The following is an 11144-nucleotide window of genomic DNA, read 5'->3' on the forward strand; positions in this document are numbered from 1 at the left end:
CAAAGTAACACAGGACAAAAGGGCAAAAATTATCTGTGTTGGGGCCGGCAGGTGGCATGGTGATTAAGGGCGTTGGACTCCCACATGGTCAACTGCGGTTCGAGTCCTGGACCTGGTGGCTTGCTTTCTCACTTTCTCGCTCTCTCTCTGTCCCTCTCTGGTCAAATTAAAATAAATAAATAAAGTTAAATAAAGTAATTCTTTAAAAAAATTATCTGTGTACTCAGGGAATGCAGCATTATGACAGGAAACAGAGTGGCCAGAGTAGACAGACTAAGCTCATTTTCTAGATAAAGGCTGAAACTACAAAGAAGATTGTGCTGAGGCTTGAATATCTTGAATCCAACTGCAGATCTAAGAGAATACTGGTTATTCAGAGATAAAATGTAAATTTTAATAAATAAATAAATAAAATCCATTAAAGAGAGAGAGAGAGAGAGAGAGAGAGAGAAGCTTTTGAACTGGGAGGAGAGAAGAAGAGAAAGGGTCAAGTGATCCAGTTCTAGGCTTCATCTTTTGTTTTACTATGAAGATGATAAAATCTTGGGGTGAATGTTTATCTCATTTGATTATAGTCAGTCTTTTTGTGAGGGAATAATCAATAAAATTCCCCTTGCAGAGAAATTTGATTCATGGTTAAAAAAAATCTTGCCTTTCTTAAATTTATTTCAAAAGAGCGTTCTAATATATACTGGGATTACTTACATGGAAATGACTTATAACACCAAACATTAACAAAGATGTGGAACAACTAGAACTCGTGTACTTTGCTGGTGGGTGCGTAAATTATTGCAATCACTTTGTAAAACGATTTGGCCACATCTTCATATTTTTTATTTTATTTTTCACCACAGAGTGCACATGCTTGCAGGAGAGACAGAGAGAGAAAGGGAGAAATCACCCTCTAGGAGGGATGGCTACACCACAGTATCTTCTCTTCCATTGTCTTCTTGGGATTTTGGACACACAAGCACCCGTGTCCATTGTGAATCTCAAGCCTCTGGGTCTGGGTCTTGAACCACAGTTGGCCATATGGGATTCCAGTGCCTTAACCACTACGCCACCTGCTGTCCCCATATATTTCCTATATGCCTAAGCTATGGCCCAGAAATTCCATGTCTTATTTCTGAAGATAAATCAGTGCATAGCTTATACCCCAATATCATTGAGTTTATGACATTGTTTGGCCAGCCATTTGCATGTGTCTGAAAAGTCTAACTGTGTCTCTCTTAGTTCTCACTCCTGAAACATTTCAGGAAGGAGAGAATACATTATGCTATAAGAAAAGTATTTCATTAGCCGTCTTTAAGATTTTTTTAAATGCCAGAGAGTGACTGATAAACAGAAAGGAAGACAGGGAGAAAGCACCCTTAATAGGGCATGCTTATGTTCAAAATCCCCTGTCTTATATTTTTTCATCCTGTTGGAATTTTGGGCACCCACACATACGCTCCCAATGTATTTTTCAAGCCACTAGTGCCAGGATTCAAATTGTCATCTGCCATGTGGGATCCAGCTCTCTTAACCTACAGGGCTGGCCCAACTTTTTTTTTTTTTTTTCATATTCACGATAGAGCATGTGTGCGTGTGTGTGTGTGTGTGTGTGTGTGTGTGTGTGTGTATGTGAGAGAGAGAGAGAGAGAGAGAAAGAGAGAGAAAGAGAAGGGAGCACCCACTAAGGCCATAATCCTCTTTCTCCAGTCATCCAGCACATCAGACTTTGGGCACTTGTGCTTGTGCCTGGCATGTTTTAGGCTGACCTGAGATCAGACCTCTTTTTTTTATTTATTATAGAGAGATTTTTGCTATAGGATGCATGCATTTGCTGGAGAGACAGAGGGACAGAAAGTGAGAACTCGCCCCCTAGGGGGATGGCCACGCTGCAATCCACGCACACAGCTCCTGGACCAGGGACTTAACCCAGAATCGACTATGTGGGAGTCCAGCGATGTAACTATTAAGCCATCTGCTGGTGTCAGCATTTAGTTTCAACACATGCAATATGGCTCATCTAACCCAAACCTTTTGACAGGGTGTCAAACTCCCCTCTGACTGGCTGCTGAATAATGTCCAGCCCCCAGGACGTCCCTCCTGGAGGTCTCCCTCTTTGGCTCCCATCCAGATAGGCTATTGCTTTGACTGCTACATAACTGTCACCCGAGGCTTCCCTGCACCACTCTCCTGCTGAGATTCCTGTTTCCTAGATCTTCCTCCTTTTGTCTTATTTTGGGGAAGCACATCAAGTAATGGCTTCCAGTGAAAGGATTAATAGGAGAGAAACTTTTTTGAGATTCTGCATATTTATGTGTCCCCCTTTTTTTTTTTTAAAGTTTTTCTATCACATTCGTTTTAAATTAATTTCAAAAAGTTCATCTTTAGTTTTCAATGGCTCCATTTTGATATCATCTTTTTTTAAAAAAATTATTTTATTTAACTTTATTTATGTATTTATATTTGATCAGAGAGGAACAGAGACAGAGAGAGAGAGAGTGAGAGAGAGAGAGAGAGAGAAAGTGAGAAAGCAAGCAGCCAGGTCCAGGACTCAAACCACAGTCAGCCACGTGGGAGTCCTATGCCTTATCCGTCACGCCACCTACTGGCCCCTTACCATCTCGCTCTTATTTCCTGGATGCAATAGATTCTCTTGTTTCTCTGAAGAGTATAGGCTATTTGTAAATGGTTTCTCATGCTCCTTTAATTGTCTATCTTTTCTCTTAGTCAGATGAGGAGGCAGGTCCTGTGCTACTAGCTCCCAGCCACACCCACCCTCTACCTAAGGCCTCTCACTTTGGACAGTTCCCTGGGATCTTGCGCACACAGGCATGCGCACACGCCCGGCATGAGTTTAAGCCGGCGGGTCCAGGACTCGAACTGCGGTCGACTACATGGTAGTCCAGTGACATAGCCATTATGCTAACTGCTGATCCCAAGATCTGACTTCTCTGAGCAGTCCATTACCACAGTACAATAGAACTGGTGCCAGATTTAAACTGTAATCTTATCACAGCAGCTTGAGAATCACAGGTGATAGTTATTGAGTTAAAAAAAAAAGTACATTTACAGAGTATCTGCAGTATAAAGGTCACACTGTGTTAGAAGCTGTAAGACAAGTAATGTTTTATGTAATAGCTGGGAAAACAAGACACAGGTATGTGGAAAGGTATTGCACAGTGAAGTGATTTCGTGAACATTTGTGGAGTGTCTGCCAAATCTAGGCATTGTGCTAATTCTGGGCATGTCACAAGGAAGTGCCTGCCTTCACAGAGCCTGCAGCCTAAGGGCACAGATGGACAACTCAGCGTTGAAAATGTGAGGACTGCCATGATGGGGGATGCCGGGCTGCTGAGGGAGCCATAGCAGAGGTCCTGAGTTACCCCAGCCAGAGATTCTTACTGCGGTTCTCAAGCCCTCACGTCAGAACTGCTTGGACATTAGTGACAAATGTAGTTTCCCAGCCTTCCTGAATCAGCATCTTGGAGGTTGTGAGCTTGAGAATCTGACCTTAAGACAACTCCCCAGATGATTTTTCTTTACACTGATATTTGAAAACATTGGTTTAAGGCAGTGGTTCTCAATGTACATTTTTAATTATCCGGGAGGAGGTGGGGAGCAGTGGTTACGTTGCAATCCCTTCTCCTCTCCTCTCCTCTTGAGATTTTGGGTATACATTCACATGTTTCTGGTGTGTTTTTCAAGCTGCCATGTCCAGGACTTGAACCTTGCTGTTGGCCATGTGGGATACAGCTATGTCAACCACCACTCCACTTGGCAGGCCCAGCAAAATCTCTTAGGAAGTTGTTAACCATCAACCTGACTTCCCACAGAATAAAGTAGCTCCTACTGTTTATGAGGATTTTTCCCTTATCATTCTCTCCAGAGTATGTCTATTTATGATATCCAGTCCCTCTGGATCCAATTAACATTTTCCTCCTAATTATCAAGGCAGCAAAGGGAATTTAAGGAGAGTACATGCATCTTTAAAGGAATTGGAAATTAAAATGTGTTAAAGATGTGTTTTAAGGTTGGAGGCATGAATTCTGCTAACATCTGGTAAATTGTAGAAGCCAATAGAATATTTTTAACCTATGTCTAGTTATTAGACTGAGAAAAGACCACAGCGTTGGAACCCAAACACATCAGGCATGTATGAATGCATGGACAAAATCTCAAGAGGAGAATGGAGGAGAAGTGAGTGCAGCATAGCCATCTACCTGGGGTCTGCTCTCTCTCTCTCTCTCTTCGGTGAATGCATACACCCTATAACAAATTTAAAAAGAGAGAGGGAAAAAAAAACCCAAAAAACTTGCTGATCCTCTGGACCAGAGATTCTCAGATTTTTCTGATAATCAAAATCCTTGGAACTCTTGCTGAAAACACAGATACTGGAGTCCATCTCAAATCTGCAAAGGACCTCCAGAGGAGCAACTGGACAGCAATATTTTTTTCAAGTGCCTCTAGGGCTTTAATCTAGCTGTGTAAATGTGAACAAGTTAATTTAACAATCTGAGATCCAGCCTTTATGTCTTTAAATGGAGATAGGCCTTATAGGTTTGTTGTGGGGTGTAAACATGGGTCAGGCATGTAAAATGCCTAGCATAGTGTTGGGAACTCTATAAAAGATTATTATTAATACTAAAATCTATCTCAGGTATTGGGAACTGAAGTTAGAAGAAAATAGACACTATTTCCCAAGGAACGTTTTGGCTGTAATATCTGAAAATCTGTAAATGAATGTTTTCTGGTTTTAAGGTGTATTCAATTTTCTTTTTGTTTGCTTGCCAGAGCTACAGAGAGAAAAAGAGATAAATCCCCCCTCCCAGGGGGAATGGCCATACCAAAATCCCCTCTCCATTTTCCTCTTGGGATTTTGAGCACACATATACATGCCTAGCCTGAGTTTTAAGCTGTTGGGTCTGGGACTTGAACTGTGGTTGACTACATCGGAGTCCAGCAACATAACATTATGCCATCCCCAAGGTGTATTCAACTTTAAAATAATTACACAGCCAATTATAAAATAAACTTTCCTAAGGAAATATTTCTGAAGCAAAGTTACAACTTTCCTGGAAGTCATTTGAACTTTATTGATAATCTAACCTGTATATTTTGAAGACAATTGATAACCAGAGAAAGTTCAGTAATTATCCACTTAGATACTGAAAGACACTAGCAGTTGTCTTTTTCTTGTATATATCTTTCCTTCCTTTTTATTAAGAAAATATCAGGGGTCAGCCCTATAGTGCAGTAATTAAGCACTGTGCGGAAAGAACCAGACCCCACATGGCTGACTGTAGTTGGAATCTCAACCCTGGTGGCTAGAAAACCACACTGGGCATGTACTTGCATGCACAGAATCCTGACAGGATGGAGAAGTGGAAGTAAAAAAGGATTGTAGCATGACCAGGCCCCTACTGGAGAGTATTTGTGGGCTTTCTCTCTCTCTTATGCATATGTGCCTCTGACATTAAAAAAAAAGTAATAAATAAAAGTAAGGAAACCTCAATTTTCTAGAGGAATCTTATACTACCAGATTTACAAATATACTATAAAGCCAAAGTAGCAAGAACAGTAGTGTAGTGGCAGAAAAACAGACACATAGACCAGTGAACCAGAACAGAGAATCCAGAAATAAGTTCACATATGGCCAGCTAGCTGGTTTTTGACAGAAGTGCAAAGAACATCCATTGGGAAAAGACAATCTTTTTAATAAATGGTGCTGAAAAAACGGAACATTAAAAAGCAGAAAAGTGAAACTAGATCTATATTTTCATCATATTAAAAAATCAACTTCAAATGAATTTAAGACTTATACATAAAACATAAAACTATAAAGCAACTAGAAGAAAACAGGGGGAACACTTCAGGTCATTGGCATGGGCAAAGAATTCTTGAATAAAACCTCAAAAGCACAAGGCAAGAAAAGCAAAAGTAGACAGATGGAACCACATTAAACTAAAAAACTTTAGTGCAGCAAAGGAAACAATCAATGAACTGAAAAGACAACCCATGGGATGGGAGAAAGTTTTTGTATACTATCCATCTGACACGTGATTAATAACCAGAATATGCAAGGAACTGAAATAACACATCAGGAAAAAAATAACTGATTAAAAAGTAGGCAAATGACCTAAACAAACAGCTCTCAAAAGAAGACATACGAATGACCAACAAACATTAAAAAATGTTCTACATCACTAATCATTAGAGAGATGCAAATCAAAACCACAATGAGATATGATTTTCCTTCAGTTAGAATAACTATTATAAAAAAACCCATAAAAATAATAATAACTAATGCTGACAAGGATGCAAAGAATGGAGAATTTCTTTAAACTATTGTTGGGAATGTAAATTACTACAGTCATTAGGGAAAATAGTATGGAGTTTCATCAAGAAACTAAAAATAGAACTGCCATATTATCTAGCACTGTCACTACTAGGCATGCATCCAATGGAAAGGAAATCAGTATGTTGTAAAGATATCTGTACTCCAATATCTCTGTAGCATTAAGATACAACCTAGGAAGCAACCCAGGTGTCCACCAACAGAAAAATGGATAAAGAAAATGTACACACACACACACCCCACACACACTATAGAATACTATACAACCATTAAAAGGATTACACCTCATTATTTGAGGTTAAATGTGCAAGCCTGGAGGACATTATGTTAAGTGGAATAATCCAGGTACAGAGAGAGAAATACCACATATCTCTCATATACATGTAGAATTTGGAAAAAATGACTTCATAGAAGTAGAAGTAGAGAGGTATAGATTGATTACTAGACTCTGGGAAGGATGAGGGGGTGTGAAACAAATTGCAGATAGCTAGAAGAAACAATGTCTAGTGTTATAAAATACAGGTGGGGGGACCAGCAGTTGGCATAATGACGTAATGGGAGTCGCTGGACTCCCATGTAATCGACCGTGGTTTGAGTCCTGGACCCGGTGGCTTAAACTCATGCGGGCGTGAGCGCATGTGCTCCCAAGATCCTGAGAGGAGAATGGAGGAGGAGGGATTGCAGTGTGGCCATCCCCTCTAGGGGGCGATTTCTCACTTTCTGTCTCTCTCTGTTGAGCGCATGTGCCCTATAGCAAAAACCTCTCCAAAAATAAAAAATAAAAAATAAAATAAAATACAGGTGGGAAATTGTGGCTTATAACACATAGACCAGTGAACCAGAACAGAGAATCCAGAAATAAGTTCACATATGGCCAGCTAGCTGGTTTTTGACAGAAGTGCAAAGAACATCCATTGGGAAAAGACAATCTTTTTAATAAATGGTGCTGAAAAAACGGAACATTAAAAAGCAGAAAAGTGAAACTAGATCTATATTTTCATCATATTAAAAAATCAACTTCAAATGAATTTAAGACTTATACATAAAACATAAAACTATAAAGCAACTAGAAGAAAACAGGGGGAACACTTCAGGTCATTGGCATGGGCAAAGAATTCTTGAATAAAACCTCAAAAGCACAAGGCAAGAAAAGCAAAAGTAGACAGATGGAACCACATTAAACTAAAAAACTTTAGTGCAGCAAAGGAAACAATCAATGAACTGAAAAGACAACCCATGGGATGGGAGAAAGTTTTTGTATACTATCCATCTGACACGTGATTAATAACCAGAATATGCAAGGAACTGAAATAACACATCAGGAAAAAAATAACTGATTAAAAAGTAGGCAAATGACCTAAACAAACAGCTCTCAAAAGAAGACATACGAATGACCAACAAACATTAAAAAATGTTCTACATCACTAATCATTAGAGAGATGCAAATCAAAACCACAATGAGATATGATTTTCCTTCAGTTAGAATAACTATTATAAAAAAACCCATAAAAATAATAATAACTAATGCTGACAAGGATGCAAAGAATGGAGAATTTCTTTAAACTATTGTTGGGAATGTAAATTACTACAGTCATTAGGGAAAATAGTATGGAGTTTCATCAAGAAACTAAAAATAGAACTGCCATATTATCTAGCACTGTCACTACTAGGCATGCATCCAATGGAAAGGAAATCAGTATGTTGTAAAGATATCTGTACTCCAATATCTCTGTAGCATTAAGATACAACCTAGGAAGCAACCCAGGTGTCCACCAACAGAAAAATGGATAAAGAAAATGTACACACACACACACCCCACACACACTATAGAATACTATACAACCATTAAAAGGATTACACCTCATTATTTGAGGTTAAATGTGCAAGCCTGGAGGACATTATGTTAAGTGGAATAATCCAGGTACAGAGAGAGAAATACCACATATCTCTCATATACATGTAGAATTTGGAAAAAATGACTTCATAGAAGTAGAAGTAGAGAGGTATAGATTGATTACTAGACTCTGGGAAGGATGAGGGGGTGTGAAACAAATTGCAGATAGCTAGAAGAAACAATGTCTAGTGTTATAAAATACAGGTGGGGGGACCAGCAGTTGGCATAATGACGTAATGGGAGTCGCTGGACTCCCATGTAATCGACCGTGGTTTGAGTCCTGGACCCGGTGGCTTAAACTCATGCGGGCGTGAGCGCATGTGCTCCCAAGATCCTGAGAGGAGAATGGAGGAGGAGGGATTGCAGTGTGGCCATCCCCTCTAGGGGGCGATTTCTCACTTTCTGTCTCTCTCTGTTGAGCGCATGTGCCCTATAGCAAAAACCTCTCCAAAAATAAAAAATAAAAAATAAAATAAAATACAGGTGGGAAATTGTGGCTAATAACTTACTGTATATAATGTCATAAATGATTGAGATGATGGATGTATTAATCACACTGATTTAATCATTATTCATTGTATTTTGTACTAAAAATTACACTGTGACAATTGTTACATTAGAAATGATTAATTTAAAATTATGTCAAAATAAAAAGTTGCAAAATTTTGTATAAGGAAAAGAAAACTTCAGTTTTAGTCAGAGCAGCAGTGTGCTCAGCAATAAAACTACATTTCCCAGTTTCCCTTGCGATGTGGGGTGGTCATGTGATAAGTTTTGGCCAATGAAATAAACAGAAGCTACTGAGTGGGGATTTGGGAAAACCCTTTAAATAAGGCTGATTCAGTCTGTGGATTCTTTTTTTTATCTGTTTGTTCTTCCCCTTTTCCTATATGAAGTGTAAAAATGGTGGAAGGTGGCAGCATAGGCAGCTAGAAAGAGCTGTATTCCTTCATTCACAGTGGCACCCCAAAACAGCTGTGGGCTCCTTACTTCTGTATTTTCTTTCATATCACAGAAAAAAATAAACCCTTGCCTCAGGTTAGTTATTTAGTTTATTTTGTTTCATGCAGCCACAGTTAATCAGACCTAGAATGAACACCTGATCCACATCCATGCTCTGTACAGCAGCACCAAGTCATGGTCCACAAAGCCATTAAAGGACATACCTCACTCCACAGATCAATGACAGGATGGTGGCTTGAGTATTCCTTGACAACAGGGCTTGACAAGACAGGTTTCCAAGCTATCCATCCCTAGAGGACTGGATTCATTCTCAGGTGGGGCTTTGGAATATACCTTTTTCAAAATTCTGCTGAGTGTGTTCAAGTTCACTAAGTATCAGGGAAGTGCAAATTAAAACTACAATGCAAGTCCACTGCATGCCATGGGAGCAGCTAAAACGTAGAAGACTGACAATGCCAAATATTGGCAAGCATGTGGAGCAACCGTGACTCTCGTACATTGTTTATAACAGCCAAACACTTTGGAAAGGTAATGGGCACCTTCTACTAGATCTGCACATGTATGTGTCAATGATTCAGCAGTTTGACTCCCTAGTATATAGCCAAGAGAATGCATCCTTATGTTCACCAAAAGACATGTACAAGAATGCTCATAGTATTATCATTCACAGTAACCCCAAAGTGGAAAGAACGCAAGTATCCATTTAGATAATGGAGTGATGTTCAACATCCACAGTGAGAATGAACAACCTACAACTACACACAATAGCAGGGAAGTATCTCAGACATAATGATGGGCAAAAGAGCACACGCTAGCACTTAAGAGGTCTGTTTGTTGATTTGGCTATGGGTTGCGTGAGTCTGTTCATCTTGTTAAAAAAGTCATGGAAGAATGCCTAATAATTGGTGTACATCTTCCTGCATATATTACACTCCATTTAGCATTTACATTAAGTATTCATCCCCCAGCAAGTCAGTTTTGGAGATACTGTTCCAGTCCAACACAAGGGCCACTTTACTCTGGATGATTCTTCTGAGCTAAAACTCGGCTCTTTATGACAACGACCCCTCAAACCTAGCTCAGAAGATCACACAGAAAGCTCCAGGCTCTATGAGAGAAACCTAACTATTTCAAAGGGGCAGTCACCCCCCACTAAGGAAATTCTTTGGAAGGGATTTTGATTTGGATATTTCCGATATTGATATTGGTCACACTGGGAATGAGTGGTATTCCCCTGAAGCATTTAGCAGAAAAGCATTTTGTGAGATGAAACAACAAAGTGATGGCCTGCCAGGAGAGAGGAATAGTTTCCCTTTTCTGCCCTGGAGTCATGGAGGAGGCACTGACTGATTCTCTCTCTCTGGTTAGAACTTTCGAAGTCCTGGTGGGTATACATTAGACAGGGTAATTTATTTATTGCATTCAAAGTGCTTTGGGTTTTGGAAATGGTTTCTCCTTGGGCCTCTGGAAAACAGCCTATGACTGCATTCCCTGTGCCATTGAGGACTCCCTGTTGCCCACATCAAGATAAGAAAGATGAGCTGTAGGTGCTGTTCTGGGAGCATCATTCCCACCTTTTTCTTCTGAGCTCTCTCAGGGCTATTGCATCCTGATCAGTGGTTTAACTGTTGGCTACTGAAGCCACTTTTCCTGCAGGTGTAGAAGCGAGCAGTGCCTTGTGCTACATCCTCTGGTGTAGCTCTTAGTCAGTGACTCACTAGCACAGGAACACCACAGCCCCAGCTCCCTTGCCTTGGGGTAGAGCAAACTCTGGGGCATAATTTAAACTCCAGAAATCTTGGGGCTCCTGTGGGTTTAGGTGAGGCCAGAACTTTCCTTGACATTGCACCTTTGTTTTATTTCTTCCTTATCCCTAACCTCGTTTCCTTATTTCCTCTCTGGTCTTTCCTGGGAGCTCTCTCTCTTTTTTTTTTTTTTTTT

General features: G+C 39.9%; 1 protein-coding gene across 1 annotated transcript in view; it reads right to left on the reverse strand.

Moving 5' to 3' along the window:
* Positions 1-11144, reverse strand: part of PCSK2 (proprotein convertase subtilisin/kexin type 2) — a 317851-nt gene that overhangs the window by 11169 nt on the left and 295538 nt on the right. The gene's annotated exons all lie outside the window — the stretch shown is intronic.

The sequence above is a fragment of the Tupaia chinensis genome, unplaced genomic scaffold (assembly GCF_000334495.1).
Source record: "Tupaia chinensis unplaced genomic scaffold, TupChi_1.0 Scaffold000101_1, whole genome shotgun sequence".
In the NCBI taxonomy this organism is placed as follows: Eukaryota; Metazoa; Chordata; class Mammalia; order Scandentia; family Tupaiidae; genus Tupaia; species Tupaia belangeri.